Source organism: Gymnoscopelus braueri, assembly GCF_963280865.1.
Source record: "Gymnoscopelus braueri genome assembly, chromosome: 10".
NCBI lineage: Eukaryota > Metazoa > Chordata > Actinopteri > Myctophiformes > Myctophidae > Gymnoscopelus > Gymnoscopelus braueri.
This window is the reverse complement of record NC_137611.1, coordinates 37945401-37968882: the sequence shown is the minus strand read 5'-3', so window position 1 is coordinate 37968882 and position 23482 is coordinate 37945401.

The following is a 23482-nucleotide window of genomic DNA, read 5'->3' as shown; positions in this document are numbered from 1 at the left end:
TCTTATTAAAAATGATCTGCTTTGAAAACGAAAATGATATTTTTTTGATATTCCCTTGATAGGCTAACGAGGGTTCACGGGCATGAGCATTATCGGATGCTGTTGGTTCCAACAATAAGACTTAATTTCACACTGCGATGGTGCTTAACAAAGACTCTCATCTGCCATCATTCCACCTCCATTGGGGCTTGCTGAATAGACCCCACATTTTATTGTTGTGTACAGAACAAATGAGGGGCCACTTGCCTTGAAGGAGAACAATAAGGTTTGATAAGCCAGACAAGTGGATCCTCAATGTGATTCCAAGTAACTGACGCTGCATTTTAAAAGTATAAATAAGTTGTCCCTTTTTTGTTTTCGACCTCGCGCCACTTGCCGTGGCTGACATTTAAGGGCCTTTCCTTTAAGACTCCAGATAAAAGCATCTTTTAAATAAAATGAAAACAGACCCTAATGGATTTCCCCTAATGGACATCCTCTCAGCTCTATATCTAATGAATAGTCAAAGCTTGACAGCGACAATTCCAGCGTCACGTTTTGTATCAAGAGCAAGTGAAGGGAAAATGGAGGATTGTTTCATCACTTATCTATCATCAGCGAGGCCGGCTTCCTGTTAACGTGGAGCCTTTTAGCTCTCAGTCAGCTTTATTGTGCACTGGCAGGTCGCGGCACAAGATAGCTTTAAAAGAAAAAATGTAGCAAGCAGTAAATTCGGTGGGATTTAATGCTAGGCAGCGTGAATAGGATCTCTACTGGCAAGAGTCGTCTACAATCCACTAAGTACAGTGTCTCCTGGAGTTGGTTTTATGTAATTGAAGTTCTGTGTCTCCAACAGCCATTACTGTACACAGACTTCTTTATGTCGCAAGGCACTATAAGTGGAGTACAAATCAGAATGTAATTTCTGCAAGTGCCCCTCTAATGTTCATCAAGCTTAGTAGTCGCTGACACTTATATAAGATGTATTACTAAAAGCACCCTAATGAAGTGGGAGGATAAAGTCAATGATCACTAATGTACTAACTATACTAGAAGGACAGCGCTGATAGCTAAATGATTACATGTTTTCTTTTAAGGAACAACGATCTACCGAATGGTTTAGAGGTGGGTTGATCGATCAATTGATTGATTGATTGATTGATTGATTGACTGATTGATCAAATGATGCATTATCAATCCAAATTGATTCGTTGTGCTCCTTGCGCCCCAGTAATGGATCGTAAAAACAGAGACAGACAGAAAAAAATTAAGAAAAATATTTAACCTACCCTCCGGCACAATACAGCTGAGCACAAACATGGCCCTGAGAAAGAGAGGAACGGAGAGGTAGCTCTGACACTGGGCTAAAAAAACAACTATGAATGATCCTCTGAACCTTTTCTGCGTCTTACTGAAAATAAATGACCACTATGAGTAGTTTCATTTCGTTTTAAAAGAAACACTGGAATTTGTGGATTTGCTTTTTGGTTGTGTGAAATGTTCATGTCTCGAGAAAACCAAACAAACAATGAATCAATTACATTTCAACATTAAGGTACCGCCCCTAAACATAGGTCATTTCTCATTTAAGTTTTTCTGCTGTTAGTGCGCAAGCCGGTCATATGGGCATCTATTTCCGCCACCTTCAACTCTGACACAGAACATCTGAACAGCTTTTTACTGCAAATGAAGATGAGATTCAGCACCGAGACAGTATGGTGGAAAAAAATCAATAACATTTATTTCTCTAGAACCATTATGGTTTTGTATTCCCCAGGGAAGGGTCCGGGGGTTGAGAAAATAGAAGCTTCAGAATCAAAGCATCAAGTGATCTGATCCATTCTGAGACAAAACTGAACTGTGAAGAGTGATTTCTTTTAGTGCCAATAGGGCAAAAAGAAGCAGATAGCAGTAATGAATTCCTAATGTTCATAAATTCCTAATCTCAATCTCTTGCCTAATCTCTTCGTCTTCCAATCTTCAATGCTTCTATAATTCTCTGAGGAATGATATTCAAGTGGCTGTCCGCGTGTCAGTCTTCAAACAGTGAGCTCTTTTTGTAAATAAGTAATCAAAGGCTACTTATCTTCATCCTCATTGTGGTAAACAGATATCACAATCACATATGTCTCTGGTAGACAATGGTCACAGATGGGTGATTATGTTTCAAGTGTTGTGAGGACCATGCTGTTTCTCCAATCAATTGATATACTGCTGCAGGCCACCAATGTACAACAAGGAGGATAATCAATCATACATTCTTCACATCTGTAACTCTCACCACTAATGAGCGTTGGTGGAAGAAGTACTCTGCAATATCACAATGTAGAAATACTCTGTTACAAGTAAAAGTCCTGTATCCAAAATGTTACCTGATTAAAAGTTCAAAGTATTGGCATCAACATACAGTATACTTAAATTACCAAAAGTAGAAATACTTGAAATCTTTCGAAAATAGCAGATCCACAAGCTCATAATGCGTTGCATCGCAATATGTTGTGGGCTTGTAGATTATTATTTTCGAATAGACAAAATATAAAATATGGCTCAAGTGGTTAATGTATGTTTTGTATTAAGAATCTAAATCTAGAAAGTAACTAGTAAATACAGCGTACAAACAATTGTAGTGGTAATTTGACTGTAAAATGTAATGGAGTGCCAGTATAAAGTATTGAAAAATCACACCCAGTGTAAAGTGAGCAGTGCCTTTGATGAGTTGATTTCATTAAAGAGCAAGAACACTTCTGTACTGTATAGAGGTTTGAGTTGTGTAGTTACCTTGCCATGATGTAACTTCAAAGGTGGACAAGAAATCAAAAATAATTGCTCCATTGATTAGAAATTAATAATTCAAAATATGCTCCTCGTTGACTTACATTGTACAGTGAAACAGCTCTCAAAGTCACTCTTTTAGCCTGTAAACAAACACAAACAAAGTTGATTCAGACAATATAGAACATCATACTGTACATCAGTACTATTTTTACTCAATTTATTTACATTTAAGTATTTTTACACACTTTGATTACTTTTTACCCACTGTAGTTACTTTTTGTCACTTAGTTACTTTTAAGTACTTATAGTACTTTTACAAATTGTGTGTGTGTGTGTGTGTGTGTGTGTGTGTGTGTGTGTGTGTGTGTGTGTGTGTGTGTGTGTGTGTGTGTGTGTGTGTGTGTGTGTGTGTGTGTGTGTGTGTGTGCGTGTGTGTGTGTGTGTGTGTGCAAAAATGGACGTACTCAAGGAAAGTAAAAATACCTCATAATTGTTATTAAGCACAGCACTTAGTTACTTTCCACCACTGTTAATGAACAAACACGTGCAGAATTCTCTATATCTAAAATACTGCATATTGGCAGAAGTCAAACACATGCAAGTTGCCACTTGACTGACCTACTTTTAAACTTTTGTGTTTTAGCTTGTTATGTTAATCAATATAGTTTCATGCACGTTGTGTAATTTCTTTCATGATTGCTGATGGCATAAAATCATTTTCAATTTAGGATTACAATTTACAGACAAGTAAAAAGGAAAATATTAAATTCAGAGTTTAACACCAATTAACTTGTGTAAGGTCAACTGCTCTTGGCAAATAATTGCTCCTTGTAGTGTCCACTCTTTTTCCATGTCAGCAAATTCAGAGAAAAAAAATAAGATATAACGCTGTTTCAAGCTATCGTGGTACAGAATATGCTGAGATGAATTAATTGCTTGGAGAATCAGATGATTAGACAAGCTGAGATGGAAAGCGAACATTAATCATGCATTTTGATCATGTGGAATGGAGAAATCTCAGCCTGCTGCTCTGTGGAACCTGTAGAAGACACTAATTGAAGTTAGGGGGTCTGGGAACTGTGTGACCTTCCAACATGTCGGTAGTGGTGTTGATGAGTTCTGAAATATTGTCTGTCTGTCTGTCTGTCTGTCTGTCTGTCTGTCTGTCTGTCTGTCTGTCTGTCTGTCTGTCTGTCTATCTGTCTGTCTGTCTGTCTGTCTGTCTGTCTGTCTGTCTGTCTGTCTGTCTGTCTGTCTGTCTGTCTGTCTGTCTGTCCGTCATTCCGTCCAAATGGTTGGGTCACAGAAAATATCATATCATATTTATTTATTTTTTTCATCAAGGGCAATGATCAGTGTGCAATCCTAGGTGGATTTATGGTCGCATAAAGGACGGGCCACAGTGATGGCTATAGCATGTAAATCCATCGGGTTTAATGTGCCTCGACTAATGTATGTGTTGGAATTAACAGCTTCTCTGTCCTCACCGAGACACGGTAGTGTAAGGAGAATTGAGCTGGGGAAAAAAAAGAAAAACCTTGTTGCTAGGCTCACCTAAAGACTGAAAGCACATTTTACTTTATTGCTGCCTGTCATTCCGTTCTCACCTTGGAAGACTTCCTTGGAAACTGGACGGAGAGAGAGGACATTCTTTACAGAGCGAATGAGAGAGGGAGAGACAGCGAGACATAGAGATCTGGGGGGATAAAAGCGGAGGTGTGGTGGGGTTATGGGATTATTTCTGGGCGACGATAGAGGAGCCACCGGCAATATAGCAACAGTCGGGAGGAGCTGGAATTAAGACCTCAGAGTTATTGAGTCAGAAACCTCCGTCCCCTCTACTCATTGCTGTCATAGGGTCTACTATGGTGGGAGTCCGTCTACTGCAGCATCTTCAGCACTGTCAAAGATCATCTCATATCAACGTAATTGAAAAGGCAGCTAATATCATGAAAGCAATCCGAGGCATGGCACATCAGTGTTGCACTAGTGACCTTTGAGGAGTTCCTATCATATTTTCCCATATGAAAATATGCTAATGTGGTTATGATTTCTCTTTCTGTGAAATGCCGATTAAATTAGGAAATACTTTTTTTTTCTTCTTCAAATGGTTGTTGGCAAAAGCTCGGCAAGTGCCATGCCAACAATGGAGGGGAATCATCTAGTTCAGTGGCGAATAATTAAGGATTATCCAGAGAAGCGGTATTAATTAAGTGCACAGTGATAACGGGATCATCCTGATGGGAGGTTGTGACATGTCTTCATAATGACCAATGGCAATCCGTGCCAGAGAGCAAAAGGACAATTATATCCAATAAGAGCATTTTGCATATATCTGCCCACACCCGCATGCAGTACAATACACCCCAATGTCTCATGCATTTTCTATCGTTGATTTATGTGATAACTACATTTACATAAATCTACACTTTATAGACTTCACACGATAAGCATGAGTAGTCATGAATAATAATAATATTGAATAATATATACTCCATTTGCTTGCCACTCTGAGCTATACCATCTAATCTATACTAAGAAATGTGCATGGATTTTTACATTTAGAATAATCTATGGTATATTACTGAATAGGAAACATCGTTTCCGTAAACGTCATTTGCATTGAGTGACTTTAATAAATTCTCACTTCAACCATTGATTCAATATACTTTATTATGTTCTAGATCTGATGTGTCCTATTCATATGTGGAATTTGATGCCCTGACACCATTGTATGACAATGTATAAAATAGTAATAGTAATAATATTAAGTGGTTAATCAGACTGATCTAATTAGTTGGTTATAAAATATCAATTTGATCAATCAATTTGTTGATATAAATTATATGGTTCCCCAGAAATTTTGCAGCAATTCTAAGGATAAAAAAGGAATAATCACAGAGTAACAGCATCATTAAGATGTTTGTATGATCCTAGGCTAGCACACTTGAGGTGCTAGTTGCTGTGCGCAAGATTTCTACTCCTAGTTATGAGCCACTAATAATAGTCTTCAAGGTATTTCACTGTTGTTGTTTTTTTAACGAGTCTTTATTTACATAATAGGTCGGTGTAGAGAGACAGGAAACTAACGGCAGAGAGAGGAGACGGGGGTCTGATTTGAACCCTGATTTGAACCTTGATCCTCACGCATGAAATACACTTTTATGTTATTTTAAATTCTCAGCCTCTCTTGTTCCTGCTACATAGTCTTGTGTTCCTGAGAGTCCTGGACACATGTTTTGTTGGAAAGCCGTCAAATAGAGGGAAGGAGCTTTTCTCCTATTTCAGCCGCAATTCAGAGAGAAAGCTTTTGTCTTGTCACTTTGCCAGAGAGCGAGGGAGGATGAATAATTGATGGTGTAAGATGGATGTATTCACCTCTGTGGCAAGCTTGGCCCAGAGTGTGTGTAGAATTACCCAGTGTGTGGAGACCTCCATGTCTGCAACAGGCAGCACTTTAGCTACGTTGCCATCTTAACTCTTTGACTGTCAGAGTATTTTCATAAAGTACTCCCCCAGTGCCAGCAATTTTCATGTTTTTTTATTTTTATATTTTGAATTTTTCTCATGAAAATAATTTAAGGAGACATAATTTAAAGACCCAGCACAAATCCGCCACTAGAGAGCAGCACATGACAGCTTGATCAAGTCGTTGGGTCTCTCTCACCCTTCTTGATAGATTAGACAAGGAAAAACATGAAAACGGATGTGACGTCTCCCAGATTGTTTTGATTGGCGAAAATTACGATGTGATACACGACGGCGATGACTGATCGTCACCCAGACCATAGATTATAGAAGAGAACCGTTCCGTTTGTCCGTTATACCGTGTGAAAAACCGTTTATTTACCTATTTTGGACGAAAATGACTGGGGAAAAAAATCTAAAACCGGAAACACAATCCAGGCCATGAAACCGGATGCAGATGTCCGTGAAGTAAGTGGAACTCGAGAATAACATTGAATATTAAGCAGCATAGCGCAATCAGAGATTAAACAATGAACGCGCGTCAAGCGCGTCGAACGCGTCGACGGCCAACTGGACAAAGTAGCACTTGACGCGTTATCGCGTCGTCCGCAGTCAAAGAGTTAAGGCTACCTCAAGATCCTCAGTTATTTTTTTCCCCTTTTTTCTTTGTCCTGTCATCTTTTTTTCAATTTATCCTAACCCACCCACAACCCGCTATTAGCAGGGGTCTTCAATGTTTTTCAGGCCAAGGACCCTAGAGCTGAGAGAGAGACGAAGCAGGGACCCTCACTACATACATATATTGTATTTGTGTTGCATATTACATTTTTATATATTATTATTATTACCAGCCTACTCGGGAACGATGCAAGTCGGGCACAATGCAAGTTGGTAATGCATGCCCCACCCGGTTATGCAATACCCATTGTACCTGTTGTCAGAGTACCCGTTGTACCTGTCTGTCTGTCTGTCTGTCTCTGTCCCTTTTATGCCCATATATGGAGATATCTGTATCTGTCTGTCTGTCTGCCTGTGACCCTTTTATTCCCATATATGGAGATCCCTGATGTCATCATATCGGTCAGATCGCCAGTGCTGGACAACTGGATAACTGGATATATGGCTATATTTATGCGCATGTATGGAGATCTCTGTATCTGTTTGTTCTGGCACTCCGTCGGGTCGTTGGCGACACGTGTGACGAGTTGGTGTAGTTGTTTGGTTCCTGAGATAGGAACCACAGACGGCCACACGGACAGAGATGTGGCGCATTTATAGTGGGATTATTAGAAAGAATTAAATACGTGTTGATGAGAGTTCACCATATTTAGCTGATTATCTGATCAATGTCTGTTGACCGTTGAGAGATTTTAAAGTTTTGGACAGGTTTTTCTTTTAAGTGCCTATGGGTTGCCTCCAAGTGATGCTGCAGCTTTGGTAGCTCCCAAGATTAGTTTTGACAGCATTATCATCATCACACATGTTGTGTAAATTATTATTGTTATTATTATTATTATTATTATTATTATTATTATTATTATTATTATTATTAATAATACTTTATTTCCTTTATCTTTGCTAATAATATTTTGGTACACATTAATGTACTCAAAGTAAAATTTGGCAGCCCCCCTGGGGCAAGGAGGTCGAATGACACACATAGGGCTTATTGTCCTCTGAGGCAGAGAAAAGGTTGTCTTTGTTTTTCAATAGGTTGGCAGTAAATCAGGAATGATAGTACCAGAATTGTTCAAGTGTCAGTTCCGTGTACCTGGCTAACTTGTCTTGCTGCTGGACCTAGCTTGGTACTGGGACATGGCAGAAGCATTCTATTGCTATGGACCCATCTTGCTGGAGGTTGTCTCGAGAGTACCCTAACTTGGATAGTGGGTGTGAATATCTATAGACCCCTAGAGGCCTCCAGTGATGCGTCACAGACAAACTCACACTTTTAACACAGCATTGAGCGGGGAAAGAGCTAGCTTAAGATAGTCACTGCATCCTGTGTAAAGAGATGGGTGGAAGGACAGACAGTGTGGTTGTGTGAAAAGGCAACTAGAAACTTCCATTCTGAAAAGTTAAGCCAATGCGGAAATAACTTAAACCTGCAGTCTATCGAATGGCCACCAGGGTGCAAAAACAAGTTTGATTGCACAGAAGTCTATGGGGAAATGACCCTTATTCTCTTCTTGATTTATTACCTCAGTAAGTATTTTCAGTCTTCTTTAATACTACATGACTACCTTAAAGGGTCTACACCATGAATTTCATTTTTTTTTTGGTTTTTAGTATTTTTTGGGCTCCCCAGTGTCTCTTGTACCCCCAATTTTTTTTTTAACATTCAGTCATTCATTCTCATTTCAGAGATTTTCAGAATGGGCGTGTCTGAACAGGCCATTTCAGAATGGCAATGCAAGTGACATCACTTGCATTGCCATTGCATTGATGCTGGCCAGACAGAATTGCTCAGTAGCCCCCCCCTGCCCAAGAGGACGTTTTGGTATTGCAGCTGAAAGTGCTGTATAAGCCAGAGACAATTGACTTGGGATGAGTATATCTGAGTGATGGCTTTTGAAAAAGGTTTGAGGGACATACACCATATGATATTAAATATCAAATATTTTTTTTAAATTCATGGTGTAGATCCTTTAAATGGCCTTCGGCCTCCGGGCAGACCTTCAGTAGCCCCTAGTGCTGTGCCTCCTCCCAGCTGCCCCCATCACCTTCAAGTGTAATCTAACAGTGTCTATGGTATTTTGATTTTGGGTGTCTCATCATGGCTGTTGTGGTGGAAGCACAGAGAAGCGTGTACAGCCACAAGTCTGCCTTCTGGTCCCAACTGTGCATGGACATGATGAGTATGGTCTGTCAATAAACTATGTTGGATGCTTGTGTCCCCATGAAGCCCATGTTATTTATAACATTATTACATATTATACTGTATTTATAGTGTTATTTATAACATGTATACAGCCACGTTATGTAGAAACCACCTCGTCAACCAGTGGTTGAATTATCATGAATTATATTTGGCATGGGACCAGAGAAAATGACGGAGTCCGACATTGTTTAGCATATGTACACACAGAGTCAACACTAATCTTAGTGACCTTGGATTTGCACAAATGGGAGTGTCTATCGCCGACATCCCTACATAAATGCCCGTTCAAAGTCCCTAGATGGGTCTGAAACGTGCGTCACGGGGTGAGGGATTCCGTCCGTTCTTTACGGACACATGCATAGTCGCTCACGTTATTTAGGGGTTATTTTATTTATTTTAAAGTGTACAGGCGTAATACACCTATTCATCCACTAGATGGCAATTGCGAGAGTATGTAACTCTATGGTACGTACCCATAATGTTGCCATGTCTGCTTATTATAAGCGACTTTGGGCTTATTTTTCTGTAAAGTTGCTTGTAAACAAACAAGCAATTTTGTATTGGTGGTTGCGGTTTTATTTGGGCTTGTTTCTAAAATGTAGTTGCTTATTTGGGCCAATTATTATTTAAACCAGTGATTCTCAAACATATATTGTAGATCTGCTATTTTCATGTGATGTGGCATAGTCGATTCTTTTGGGCTTGTTTTCATAGACCTGGTTGCTTATTTCTCTCACAAAACCTGGCGCAGCTAACATGAATCTACCATTGTAGCATCTAGCCAAAACAACGCAATAAAAGTTTCAGAGCTGTCCACAAACTAGACAAAAACAATGGTTGTCTACAAAACGTGAGTTTCGACCCCTACTGCACTGTGCTCTATATTATTTGTGTGTGTGTGTATGTGTGTGTGTGTGTGTGTGTGTGTGTGTGTGTGTGTGTGTGTGTGTGTGTGTTTAACTTTAGGGAATGGCTGGGTTCATTTTGTCACAGACAATGGATCGACGGTATTTTTGTAATTAAGTACATTTACTCAAGTACTTCCAACAACGTGGAGAAAGAGGGGCAGAGGGAACCTTTTTTCCCCTTATACTGCCAACGGGCGCCAGTGGTACTACAGTCAACGTGCACGTCGGCCTGACGGTGAATGTCGACTGCACGGAAGGAAATCCTGGAGCCGTAAGTGACGGAGGGGGAGACAAAAACGACAACGTAAGGAGCGCCGACGCTCGTTACGTATCCTTACGTCCGACTATGAATGATACTTAATGTGCACATCCTCGTCCTCGTCCCCGTCCCCACACACACACACACACACACACGCAACACGTTGAAATAATTGCCTGTTTCTGTAGCACGCCTGTCTCAGAAAGTGAGAGTATGCTGAAGGCATACTTATGCCTTATTTAACAACAAGTGTCTAAACTCGATCTTGTTTGTACTTCAGTGTCTGTGAGTCATGATTGCGTGGAGGGGTTCACACTCACACAGTAGCTCCTTATGCTGTGTAGGTTTTGTTTGTCCACGCATGCACTGTAAGGCACTGGGTGGACGCCGTACCATAGTAGCCAAAATCTCGGGCTAAATCGGACTTTTAATCAAAGATAAAAAAACATTTAAAATGTATATATTTGACACTTGCACTATTGGTCTGCTGTACGAATGTGAACGCACAAACAAAGGACGCGTTACAATTTATATGTGTACGATGCTCATTTAGTAAATTATGGCCCCTTTCTAGCACATTGAAAAGGACATACACACTCTCGTTCTCTGACCTACATACTTGCTTGCTTACTTACTTAACGTAAAATACACGATAAGTCAGGGTATGTTTGGGCATGGCTACATTGTGCTTGACAAGTCCCTATCATAGGCTATAATACCACAGCAATCAAGATAGAAATTAAGCATTGCCTTAGTTCATGCAGGGCACAGGAGTCATATACGCCTCAGATGTAATCAGCTGTCAGTCTGTTGATTGCTTCCAATCAGCCACGTTTTTGCACACACCAATCACACCTCATTCCCTCAACAAGGCGGTCCGTTTCAATACGGCTCCCTCCTAGACTGGTTCTTTGCTTTTCAACTGCTGCCACGCTGCTGCTGGCAAAGCTTGCCTCCACTACCCCACTCCTCCACTACCCCAGCCATTCAGTTTAAACTTTAAACTGAATGTTAAACTGAAATTCATGTGTGCATGGCCCTAAAGTAAACCAATGTTTGCATGGTCTAAACTGAATTCAATGTTCTATGGCTTTAATGTTAAAACTGCATTCATGTTTGCATGGCTCAAGTTAATCTGATTAATGTCTTGCCATGGGCCCGCTGTTGTATACCTTTGGGGGTTTTGCATAGCGTTCCCTGATTTTGCTTAGCATGCTGCTTACAGTAGCAAAATGTATGGAACATCTTAAGAGCGGAGCCATTAACGCCAAGTTTAACTGTATTCCATTTGTTGCAATAAATGGTTAAATCTACTTATGACGTGAGTGTTCCTGACTGAAATAGAGCAATGCGTCTCCCCCTCTCCACCCTCTCATCCAAATATGATCACTTCTGGCTTCAGAAAATCAGCCTTGGTGCTAGGATGAAGTGACTGAGGGGGCGGTTCAAAATGGTATAGTAAAATAGTAGGTTATCATACAGCTATGCCTATTCATTGTTTTAACAAAGCAATAGCCTCTGAAATGCTAAATAACAACAACACAAGACAACTGTTTAATATTAGATATCGTAATGACCGATGGATGATGTCAATATGTTGTTGTTTTTTTGTCTATTTGGCTGCTTTCCACGAGCAGCACGCGTGAAAAATAGACCAGGTGTGTATTTTTAGTGCATCTAGGACACATCTGATACATGTCTGGTGGAATCACAAGTATTGTCTAGAATGGTGGCGATAAGCTGCAGCTGCCGCATCGTGGCCGTAATGCGACACTAGTGCACCCGGTGGAATCCAAAGTTTTCATGGATCCATACTGTGGGTCAAGCTGTCAATCTGGGTGGACCCAGATTCAATCTGGTACCCATAGATCTGCCCCTGATGGCAATGTTCAATTTACTGAACTTGGGGTTTCAAATGAACAGTTTGTCAGTGGTGCAGAGGAGACATTTTATGGGTTTCGAAATACTCAAGGGTGAATAATGAAAGTAGGAGTGAAACGACTTATGTATTTCCCATCTCCTCTCTCTGAAGATTGCCAAGTTTCTATGGCCACATTTGAGGAGAGAGACCGAAAGAGAGCTTGTGCTGTACGGAAATGACTTAGGTCAGCACCCTCAGTGGGTTCTCACTTTTGAACTTAAACACTGGTATGAAATTTAACCGCCTCTTGCAAGATTAATTACCCAGTGAGAGAGCCTTTTATGGTGGAGCTTTATAACAGGGGAGAGTTCATACCTGAGCATCTTTCATTTCACTGCAAGGCATTATTGGTAAAGAGAGACTGTTGATTGTGCTCGCCACCACTTATCCAATCACCGCCCATCCAGGAAGAGATCTGAGGCAGTCTGTGGAAATCGGAGATAGTTATCACTCATCTCGACCCAATAGCCCACTGAGACATTGAGTGATACTGCCTACTTGGAAGCCATCCACTAAGGTCAAATGTCAGGGCCATGAGAAACTGATGAGGTCTCACAAAATAGGCGGCCATTAATGTGGATGGGTTTGAAGTTTAATGGATGCTCATGCTTGATTCCCAAATTCCAGCACATTCGGAAAACGTTATTTTATCAGTACACAGTGAGAGAGAGGTCATCACGGTGTCGAATGACATGACTCCAGGAGGGTGTGATGTTTTGACAGACCGTAAATTGCATTGTATTTAATGGACTTATTTAGCTAGAGTTGATTAATACATCCAGGCATTGCGTTGTAATATGCATGTCAAGGCAGGTGAAATGCTCACAAAGTTTAATTGTAGCATCAAATCCAAAGGCTTAAGAAGTGAGAAACTAGCCTGGCTCCACCCCCTGAATCGTTTGCCTCGCATTCAGGGTCTGGTGACGCTGTCGAAGGCGGGTGTTTCTCGGTTGAAAATCTGTTGGACGAATCGGGATCGGGATAATCCAGTATGAACCAATCGCCAAAGAGTCTTTGAAAAAAAAACTTTGGCCACGCCCCCATCTCAGAAATCGGCTGCATTGAGAGGGCTTTCAGACTGAATAATGTGAAACAAAATGAAAATTCAGGCTGAGTGTCAGCTAGTGAGAAACTGCTCTTTTGTGAGAGAGCTTTCTCCTATATTGGCATACAATAATGATTATAATCCTTTCTCTACCTTGTTAATTGCCCAATATTATTTTATTGAATGCCCCTATTAGATAGATATTGATTGTCGTTCCCAGAGGGTTACCCACGTTTTAAATACTCTACCAATAGCAGTAAAAGATATTACTCTGCTCACAGCGGCAATGTATGCTCAGCTGAAGTCATTTTAAAGTCTTATTTAAAGTTTAAACTTTGAAATATTTAATTAAAATCCCCCATTAGCATATGGCCCATGGCTCTAGAAAATGGGATCCAAGGCCCAAATGGCAAAGCCATAATTCAATCTTTTAAATGGAGCTCTGTCAATAGGCATCCGTTAAGGTCAGGTATTTCACAATCTCCATCTGCGTTTTCCAACCGAGTTATGATCTCTCAACTATATTACGACGTAAAAACTTTTACCTAGGCTGGGCACATAATTGAGTTGAATTCAGTATAGGGAGAATAAAGGATTCACATTACAGTTTAATCCTCTCACATGCAGTGGCCAGCGGGGGGCCTTCAAAAACCGTGGGCAAAGGACTATAGACAGACAGAGAATCTCAGCCCAATCTCCAACCCCACAGCTTAGAATATGTGCAATTACTTCAGCGATATTTGAAAGTAGCATAGGGTTTGGTTCAATGTTAAAAAGGTTTCATGCCTTGAAAGTTGTGAATCTCTGTTGTGAGGATTTATATGCTATTTATATTTGACATTCAAGACTCTTTTTTTTAATAGTATGCCATTATGTTTGAGTTGAGGCAAAGCTAAAGTGTTATTAGGAACATAAAGAATACATCAGCTGATTCATATGGTTATTCAATCTTGTCAACCAGTGCTAACGCCTCAGTCTATGCTCATAACCATTTAATAATATATACAGGTATATGTAGCTGGTGCCTTCTGATATGAGTACTGTACACCCTCACTAGCACTTTTCTGTCATGGAACTGTGACCTGACCTACACGCACGCAATATATAATTGATGCTAATTATACTATGTTGGTTACTTATTCACAAATGCTATGCTATTTAGATTTAGGTTTGCTGTTTAGCTGGTATCTTAGTTTCTTTGAAGCACTAAATTGTTTTTCTTTACACTCTAAATATGACTATTTACCCTGTAATTCTTTGACTAGGGGTTAATGCCTATTACTCTGATCTCACACTTGCAAGTGAAAATTGCTGTATTTATTTCAACATGGTATTTTGCAAATGACAAAGAAATGTGTGACAGTGACAGACTACTCCCATGAAACTATTTGTTATAGAACAACAGAAGATCAAAATATACATTTTATGAAGTAAAACAGCCTATTTAATTGGTGATTAAAGCATGTGTTTTTAAACCCCATTCGTATTTGAGTTCCCATGTTTTGTAACATCTTTGTTCATCGTTCAGTGAAGAAGAATCCCCCTGGCATTTTGTTTGACTTCCCTGTCCCCCCATCAGAGAATTCTTGCTCAAGCAACCCGAACATTGCTAATGTATTCTAATTAAAAAACAAACAGAAGTAGATGCTCAAGTTCAATCTTTGGTTATTCAGGCGTCTAATTATGAGTGTTTGTTTTATGACTTGTTTAATTTATGAGAGCCCCGGAAACATGGGGATAATTCATTCAATACATGCTCTGGTTGAGGGGGAAAGTGCTGCCTTTGTACCTCCGTCAACAATGAGGGATTAATCTTCTTAGTTGCGTCTCACTGTATCATGTGGTGAAAGAGTCCTTGGACCTATGGAAATACAACTTTCCCAAATGTTTGTTTTTAAAATGAGATGGCGACTACTAAAACATTTCCCACAAAATGATTATTACCTCCACCGGCTGAGTTGGTGGAAAAGGTCAAAGTCGCAATCTAGGTCAAGATCCCAATGAAGAAATTCATTCAACTTTAAGAGTTGATTAACTTTTGGATTGAAACCGGTCAAAGGAAAATGTCATAATCAAGGGCAAGGTCAATAATACATAATAAAGATTTTGCACAATAATTTGTTCTAGAAGTGCTTGGTTTTGACATGGGACACAGTGCTATAGCTGGGTAATGCAGACATGCACCACTAGCAACGTACCTGCAAGTGAAGTGGATGTGCCACTTCCCTTGTGACTAAAATATCCAATCGCCCATCCTTTGTGGAACTAACTTCTGATTTGGTAAATTAATGTCTGATTTAGTAAGGCAGCACTTTCACAACCAGCATATGGCACTCCCTTCTGGTGGCATTTTGCATTTGAAGCAGAGCTTAAAGGGATACTTCACTTTCACATAAAATAAACATTAAAAATATATAATAAAAAAAAATGAAAGAAGTTATGGCAAAATAAAGGCCCCCTCACACATTAGTAGGACACTCTAATGCGTGAGGGGGCCATGAATTTTCCATAACTTTTTTCATTTATTTTTAATATATTTTTTAAATGTTTCCCCGGCCCGAAAGTGAAGTATCCCTTTAAAGCTGCAATCCAGAACTTATTTGAATGACAACTGTATTGTAGAGTGTGTTACAATAGAATATAACTAGCACATCTTTAGTGGTCGCATGGAGGTGGTATCCCTACTCTCACATTGAGAGATATAGACCCTGGTGTTGGTAGAACACCTATTCGTTGACAAGTAGTAAAGCCTGAAGCCCATAAGCAAATTATTTCCCCTGGACAAGCAGGGATTGCCTTTTGCATGAGTGGTACAGTGTAGATGTTTGGTCTCCCAATAAATTGAAGCTAAATTCAGTCATGCTGAAATTGATGAACACCGAAACATTTTGGAGAGACACAGTGCAACTCCAACTTAGATACATAGAATTTAGGAGACAAAATGTATTTGAAAGAGCAATTATTGTGTGAATGTTTAATGTATTGGCTACAATTGATTCGTTTCGATTTTCTCTCTGCATCTTCGAGACCTATTGGCTTATTGTGCTGCAATTACTGTCATCCACACCGCAACCTTCCTTTAATAAGCCTTCCTGCTCAAATTTTCACCAGTTTTTTACAGACAGAGAATTTCCACACAAATATGACCCTCGCAAATTGCGTGACCACAAATCCACAATCCAGCAGAAAGTGTCATCAACCTCTTATATCTCTTACCACTGTAATACATGAAGACACACTTTGCAATGACATGCAACGTGTGCTTAAAATCACAAGCAAACTGCGTTTCTGGGCAAGTGCTCCTGTCTGATAAATAACACGCATGTTTCTTTGCGCAGGATCAGTGCATCCAAAAATACATGAAAAGGCCTGAGTAAATCTGTCATATCTCAGGTGGAAGTGGCATACAGTAATCTTTATAGTTACTGTTACTGACGTTATTATTATTTGAAAACTAAAGATCTAATTATATGACAAATAACGTTTGACATTTTATAATTATTTGTAATTCACTGAATACACTGAAAACATCAGGTACTATTAGTGTTTTCTAGAATGGATAACATTGACATTTGAATGTATGCAAAGAGTTACCCCTTAAGTCTTTTAGAGATGTTTGTCTTCAATGTTGTTATTTAAGTATAATCTATTGCAATGTTGCCATTTTTGTTGTTGTTGTTACCATGTTTAGTATAATAATTTGTGAATGCTAATCATTATGAAAATAGCAGAAACTATTTGACTGTTTATATGCTACTCAGAATATCAAAACATACAATTACTGTAGCACAATCAATTAATATTAATATATACTGTTTACTTGCTGTCAATTTAAGTGTTAGTGTTGATGCAATACATAATACATATTTATGTCCACCCACACGAGGAGCAGGCTTTTTGCATGTGTTCAAGAAACGTCGTAGCATTTATTTTGTTTCTTGAGTTATGCCCTTCTGTTCACATAGCTGTTTACACGCTGTCTGAAAGCAATTCATCATTTGTAATAGGATGTGACATGTATTTATTGGCAACAATTAAGGACAGTGGAAACAATCTAATGAGAGCTAATATGTCATTCTCCTTCTGGATGTTTGCATTTATGATATGTCGGCTTTTAGTTTTTCACTTGATTCAGACACATGGTTTAGACAACATCCTTCTGATGAACACTGCCTGTTCTTGGTCGTAAAGGTACAGTAGCATTGTATGAATCCCCCACCACGTATCCACCACAGAGAATATGAACATAATATAGGAAGACGATGCATTCTGGCTTCTAGATCCAAAATTGAATATTACCCCCCGCCACCCCACCCCAAAAAGAAAAGAAAATAAAAGAAGAAAAGAAAAAAAGAAGGAACAAAAAGAAAGTAAAGAAAAGGGGAAAAAAAAAAAGCAGCAAAAAAGCAGCAATTTCAAGATTCTGGCCCATTGGATGTCACAGTTGATCCAACAGACCTGAACAGTACACTGTTAGGTACATGTTCCAGCCCTATGATCTTCACTGTGGGAGCCGTCTCCATCGTCTCTGGGAGAGCTATCGCCAGAACACATGGGGCATTCAGAGAAAATGACTTCACAATTGGCGAGACTCAATAAGGGCGGTCTCCTGTTGAGAACAGTTGACTGTGGGGGCCCTCCTGACAAGCGTGGGCTCCTGCTCTCTTTCTCTCTCTCTCTCTCTCTCTCTCTCTCTCTCTCTCTCTCTCTCTCTCTCTCTCTCTCTACCACCTTTGAAATATTTATCACCACAGGTTATCTCCCCTTGATCAATTATACCCCTGCCATGGGCACGCAATGAATTATTAACATGCGGCCGATAAGCGTCTTGGCCATTGATTTTTGTCACTCCTTGGAGATGGATGTACTGGACAGGGTTTTCTCTTGGTCTTTCTCGAGACAGCCTGGCGGTCACTCAGTCACAGGAGCTGAGACAGCACTGACAACTTAGCAACATAATCATTTTTTTACAGCATTGGATGTACGGTTCATGAATTTTTAGCAAGTTTACAATTACATGGAAAATAGCACTCTAAACTGTGTGTTACATTAATCACTAGAACTCAGTTTAGTATTCTATATAAGGAGCACTGAATGTGGTTTATATTTGGTTCTATAATTTGATACATATTGGGAGTTATAATGGGGCCCCAGAATACCAAGTGACTCATTCTTCATAGATGGCCCACTGGGTCTCTCAGTGAAACCATGTTTCATCTGATTAACTGGTTTTATTGTTTGTGGTCTTTTATTTTCCCCATTGTTTACTCAGGTATAGTTGACTGAGCATTCACAAAACCCTGCTGTTGATAACATGCGCACACATTCACCACTGTGAATTTCCCAGTATAACAGCTGCCTGGCCTCTTCACTTGAACAAGGCAGAGAAGTTACCCCTGACCTTGCTGCTGAAATGAAAAATATTGCTGCTTTTGGTGAAGGTTACGTGATTAATGTGGAATGGAGCAACCAAAATAGTTACACACCTCATTACACAATTACACACTGATATTACAATTCCTTTGGCCATTTAGGATGAGCGTGTGTTTACTGCAGAAACCTTGCTTAGACACCGAAGAGAACTGGCATGAGTAATATTTGGAAATTAGTCGCTAAGTCCCCAGAGGATATTAGCTTGATTGATAATTGAGCATCTGTCCTCATGTAAATATCTGGGTATCTGGATTGATCAGCGGTTTTCTTACCAAAGAACTCAAAATAAGTCTGTTGAATGTAGAAGGGAAATCATTGCCCTTTTTAACAAACATTGATTACAGTGACCAGCTTGTGTGTGTGTGTGTCTGTCTGTCTGTCTGTCTGTCTGTCTGTCTGTCTGTCTTTTTATCTAAAGTAATGCTAAAAGTGACGTTTTGTTATTTCAAGCAGACTCCAAGGGCAAATGAGGCTTTGGCCTCAATTGGGTTTCAGATGAAGGTTTTGATTGATTTACTCACAGGCCTTCCCCTACATCTCATCCCAGTAATCTCTGGCCTTAAGGTATAGCAACATGAGTTTTACATGAAACGTGGTAGTTTTATCAAATCCTCAAGTTGCCTTTTGGGGTTTCAGTAGCAGTTCAAATCAAACACATTTTTATTATAGTGACAAATCACATGGACACTACTGTATGCCCAGGGGGCTCCTCACCCTTTAATCTGTCCCTGTAGATTGGAAATGTACTGCAATGATGAGTCATGACAAGATGGCTGCCTTGCAAAAAAATAAGAAATACACAAGTGTCAATCTGTGGCACTAACTCCTCAAGATCAGAATCACATAGAGATGTGCCCATTGATAGTGTGGTTGTTGGGTTGTTTGCCCCCAGAGTTGTATGCAGGTCTAGTGATCTGGTGTTTAGTCTTTTGCTTTTTCTCTCTCAGATGAGAAAACAATGCTCTGCTCAAGGGCATAGAGTGTGTGCGACGTGCGTGAATGCATTTGTGTGTGGGTGGGTGGTTGGGGGTCCAATTTCAACTCATTTTTATTTACTTTTATGACCCCAAGGCCATCACCACCTCCGCGTGCTGTATGTCTTTGCTCGTACATCTCTTTGAGAGAGAGAGAGAGCTCAGGTGAAGCGATTTCATTCCTTACATTTCCTCCCGTTAGCAGAACACCCCTGTCACCTATTCATAATGGTTCCATCCAGTGCCAAGGCCAACACACGGTGGCTGCCACTAAGAGTTGGAGAGAAAAATTGAAATGTTGCTTTCTCTGTAGCAAACGGTACCCGTTTTTTTCGACTGACTTCGCCTGCCAGGGGAAGATTGATTGCTGAGCAGATTGAGTTTGAAAGTCAGTTTTCACCATGGTTGAGGTGTTCAGGATTAGTTTTGAAAATGATGCGTATGTAGTTGCTTTGCAGATTTGGCAAAGGGAAAGGATGGATGGGAGCCAGACATTTTTATTTTTTTCTTTAACAGTTTCTTCTGTAGCGAGTGTGGAACTTCAGCGATACTCATAAAAGATCTCAATTGCAGATGAGTTCCACTGACTTGCACCATTTGTTGGATACATGCCTGTGCACAGCCAGCTTCCAGTGCCTATTCTATGGTCATATGCCCAAGGGGTGTCTACAGTAAATGGGAAATGTTATGTGATTAAATTCATATGTTTCTGTAATACTGTACCGGATTATAAGATCATTTTGCAGTCAAACCACATAACTGTCTTCCCCCAACTCGCTCTCCCTCCATCGTTGCTAACTAAACAGGTCAATGGACGTCCAAATGTGTTCAGACAACTGGAGGAGATGTCAAGACTAAAGTCCACGAGGCATATTACACAGATCAAAGACTGAGAGATTAATGCCTGAGCTCGGATGTGAAAGTGGTAATTAATGAGGGGATTAACAGCAAATTAAATAGACGGGGATGCAATTATGGAGGTGAGCGTTGATCAATATCCTTGACTAGCAGCCTGCAGGACCACGCATCATACAACAGAACGCAGCTCATTTCTTCTATCAGTGGAGAAACAGGCTAGGATTTAGCAGCAGGGTGTTTGCGTGTGCATGTGCGCGCGCGTGCGTGCACGTGCGTGCATCCATGCCTGTGTGTGCTCTATGGGCATGTGTTTGTGTTACATTTGACAGAATATTGCCTGTGCTTCTAGGGAATCAAGTAGTTTATGCATTAATTCATGGTTGATTAGCACAGTGAGTTTTTATATTCTCAATGAGATCGAGATGGTTTGCCCTATGACCCTCAAAATAATCATTAAACTGGTTAATGAGAATTTGTTTTAAATTTGTATGCAAGGGTGATGGTTAGGTCTAATTGGTTGCATAATAGAATACCACCATGGTCTCTAATTGATGGGTGCCACTCCAAAAGACTAGATCATTTGGGGGTAAATGAAAAAAAGAATAGTAAAAAACTTCTTGTTACCTGAAGGTTATTGCTCAATATCAACATGTTTTACAAAAACAAAAACCACAAGAAAGCACTGACCTGTAATATTGACATTACTGGTGATGATATGTATACGTTTTGTTTATGCAAAAATGTGGAATAAAATTATATATACCTCTCACAGAGGTGTCACCTCTGAGATTGCGGATATCATTTTGAAGCTCTTAAATTGCTCCCCCTTAGCTGTTTACGAGAATCAATGGCATAATCTTGTGAAGGCTATGTGATGTTATACATTACATGATATATCAACGTCAATGAAATGATATTCTTGGATGTTTGCCATTTTGTTGTTTTTTTCTCATTTTCACAGTGAGACTCTTGCAATAACACCTTGTTGCTTTGGGGCCGTCGTGATACCCTCAGCACAGATTATTTATTGATGGATGCAATTGAGCATGGTTCCTTCCAGCCATGAGCCATTGCAGTTAACATGTCATTTAAGAAGGGCTCCACTGGCCCAGTCATCATTTATATTCTTCATAGACACCGAGAGAGGAAATCTTAGACCCCCTCTGTTTACTTACCGTATAGTATGTAGGCCTGCTACACAGGGGAGAAAAGACAATCTGCTCTTATAGAAGTAGAAGAAAATCTACTCTATTATGGCAATTATCTTTCTAATTTTCACCAAATAATACACCTGTGATGGAGTGGTAAATATGAGGTGGTTAACCACAAAAGCCACAAAAAAAAGAAAACAATTAAAATCCAACCCGAAAAAAAATGCCGATCTACAAGCTTACAAGACATAACATCATGGTGTGCTGTGAGCTTGTAGATCTGTTAAAATATTATTTATTTTGCTAAACTGATTGGCCGGGCGATGAGGCACAAACGTGTACAACGACTGCATCAGGAATAGGAGTAACGGGTAGGCATGTATTCCTGACTTGCATTGTTTCCTTCTTACGTGGCGCCCGAGTAGGCAATTAGTAATATAATAATAAATTAGTAATATAATAATACATCATTTTTATTATTTTTATTGAATAGCTATTTTTGGGGGGTTAGCCCACTTTAACTCAGTCTAGTTGTACTATCTGTACTATAGTACAAGTGTCACAATCTATGATTAATGATTTACCTGTCTAAATTGTTGAAACTGCGATGCAAAGTCTTCTGTAACTACAGCCACTACCAAGCTAATCAGACTGTTTCATAGAGTCGTTGCCATATTGCATTGAACTTTTTAATCCTCTTAATTGTGTAGTCAAAGGAGATGCGAATCAAAACAAAATCCTTTTAGCACGTGCCAGGTTTTAATTTTCGGAGGGATTTTTTGCTATTGAAAGAGACCATTTGGATTCAATTATCAGAGCTCATTACAGAGACAGTCTGTGTGTACTACTTTCTATTTATGAAACGCGTTGCGTCTGGTTTTGTTTGTAGCACAGCACATACTGTACATACAGTACTGTATTTATAGATATACGAGGAGAAAGACATGCAGACAGGCAGAAATGGACAGAAAGAGAAAGAGTGAGAGGTAGGGGTGGGTGGCAGAGTGTGACATAAGAGTGCATTTCAGCTCCACTGCCTGCCATCGTCCGCGTGTGACCGCAGAGGATCTGGGGAAACACTGCTTTGCCCCACAGCGGTGGCAACGAGAAGAATGTTCTTGGGGGAGACTAAATTTAGATCCAATGTGCTGTACCATCAATCCCGATTAATCCTGCCGAGGAGTTCGAGTTTGGTGTGGGAAGAATATGTCTGAATGCTGAATCCCAGGCTTACATAAGTGGTACAGTCACTTTGGTTGCATCTCAGACCCCACCGTGGCGCTAAGACAACACCTCCTAGAGCGCTGTCATAATGCCTCCATTCCTGGGTAGCAATAACGCATGATATGCACTGCAGTATGTGGAGTGTATCAACATTGCTCCTTATAAGTAATGGTTTTCCTGAGCCGTCCCATTATATGTTGCCTTACTCTGTGTGTGTGTGTGTGTGTGTGTGTGTGTGTGTGTGTGTGTGTGTGTGTGTGTGTGTGTGTGTGTGTGTGTGTGTGTGTGTGTGTGTGTGTGTGTGTGTGTGTGTGTGTGCCCATTGAATTGAATTGTGTGTGTGTGTGTGTGTGTGTGTGTGTGTGTGTGTGTGTGTGTGTGTGTGTGTGTGTGTGTGTGTGTGTGTGTGTGTGTGTGTGTGTGTGTGTGTGTGTGTGTGTGTGTGTGTGTGTGTGTGTGTGTGTGTGTGTGTGCGCGCACCCAGCATGTAATGGATGAGGGTGGACAAATCTGGACATGCAGGTTCTACAGAGAAACGTCACACTTGCTGCTCTGTGCAATGGCTTTGTTATTACAATTTCATTACAGAGTATACGACTGTACTCG